The sequence below is a fragment of the Balaenoptera physalus genome (assembly GCF_965194825.1).
Source record: "Balaenoptera physalus genome assembly, contig: HAP1_SCAFFOLD_935, whole genome shotgun sequence".
NCBI classification, from domain to species: Eukaryota; Metazoa; Chordata; class Mammalia; order Artiodactyla; family Balaenopteridae; genus Balaenoptera; species Balaenoptera physalus.
The window spans coordinates 254,501-256,536 of record NW_028125853.1 but is presented as its reverse complement, the minus strand read 5'-3'; positions in this window follow the sequence as shown (position 1 = coordinate 256,536).

Sequence of the window (2,036 nt, the reverse complement as noted above, 5' to 3'; positions counted from 1 at the left end):
TGTGTGAAGCCCCCAGCTCTCTCCGCATCACAGTTGAGGGACAGTCCCAAACTCTCTCCCCATCACAGGTATGTGAAAGCCCCCAGCTCTCTCCCCAGCACAGGTGTGTGACAACCCCCAGCTGTCTCAGCATTACAGCTATGTGAAAGTCCACATCTCTCCCACCATCACAGGTGTGTGAGAGACCCCAGATCTCTCCCCATCACAGGTGAGTGACAGCCCACATCTCTCTCCCCATCTCAGGTATGTGACAACCTACAGCTCACTCCCCATCACAGGTGCCCGACAGCCCACAACTCTTTCCACATCACAAGTATGTGACAGCCTCCAGCTGTCTCCGCATCACAGGTATGTGACAGCCAGCAGCTGTCTCCTCATCACACGTGCCTGATAACGCCCAACTCTCTCCCCATCACAGCTAAGTGACAGCCCCCAGGTCTCCACACATCACAGGGATTTGACAGTCCCCATCTCCTTCCCATTTACAGGTGTGCGACAGCCCCCAGCTCTCTCCCCATTACTGGTGTGTGAGAGCCCCCAGGTCTCTCCCCATCACAGGTGTGTGACAGTCCCCATCTCTCTCCCCATCACAGGGGAGTCACAGCCCCATGCACTCTCACCGTCACAGGTATGTGACAGCCCACAGCTTTCTGCACATCACAGGTATGTAACAGCCATCAGGTCTCTCCCCATCACAGGTGTGTTACAGCCCCTAGGTCTCTCCCATCACTGGTGAGTGGCAGCCACCAACGCTCCCCCCATCACAGGTATTTGACAGCCCCATGCTGTCTCTATATCACAGGTATGTGACAACGCCAAGCACTCTCCCCATCAGACGTGTGTGACCGTCCCAAGCTGTCTCCATATAACAGGTGCGTAAAAGCTCCCAGCTCTCTCCCCTTCACAAGTGGGTGACATGCCCCAGCTCTCTCCCCATCACAGGTGATTGACAGCCCCCATCTCTCTCCGCATCAAAGGGGAGTGACAGCCCCAAGCTCTCTCCACATCACTTTTCTGTGACAGCCCCCAGCACTCTCCCCATCACAGGCATGTGACAGCACCCAGCAGTCTCCCAATCACAGGTTTGTGAGAGCCCCCAACTGTCTCCGTATTACAGGTGACTTACAGCCCCCAACTCTGTCCCGATAACAGGTATTTGACAGCCCCCAGCTGTCTCCGCATCACAGGTGCCTGACAGCCCCCAAATCTCTCCTCATCACAGGTATGTGACAGACCCCAGTATCTCCATATCAAAGGTATGTAAGAGCCACTAGTTGTCTCCGCATCACAAGTATGAGTGAGCCCCAGCTCTCTCCCAATCACAGGTGAGTGACAGCCAAATCTCTCTCCCCATCACAGGTGTGTGACAGCCCCCAGGTCTCTCCCCATCACAGGTGTGTGAAAGCCTCCAGGTCTCTCGCCATCCAATGTGAGTGATACCCTCCAACTCTCTCCCCATCACAGGTATGTGAAAGACCCCATTGTGTGCACATCACAGGTATGTGACAACCACTACCTAGCTCCCCATTACAGGTGTTTGACAGTCCCCATCGCTCTCACCATCAGAGGTGTGCGAAAGCCCCCAGCTCTCTCCCCATCACAGGTGAGTGACAGCCCCCAGCTCTCTCCCCATCACAGGTATGTGACAGCACCCAGCTATCTCAGCATCACAGGTATGTGACTGTCCCCATATCTCTCCCCATCACAGGTGTGTGAGAGCCCCCAACTCTCTCCCTATCACAGGTATGTGACAGCCCCCAGCTGTCTGCACATCACAGGTATATGACTGCCACTAGCTGTCTCCGCATCACACATATGTGTGAGCTCCCAGCTCTCTCCCCATCACAGGTGAGTGACAGTCCCCATCTCTCTAACCTTCATAGGTGTGTGAACACCCAGCTCTCTCCACATCACAGGTGTGTGACAGCCCCCAGCTGTCTCAGAATTACAGGTATGTGAAAGTCCCCATCTCTCCCCCCATCACAGGTGTGTGAGAGCCCCCAGATCTCTCCCCATCACAGGTGAGTTACAGCCCA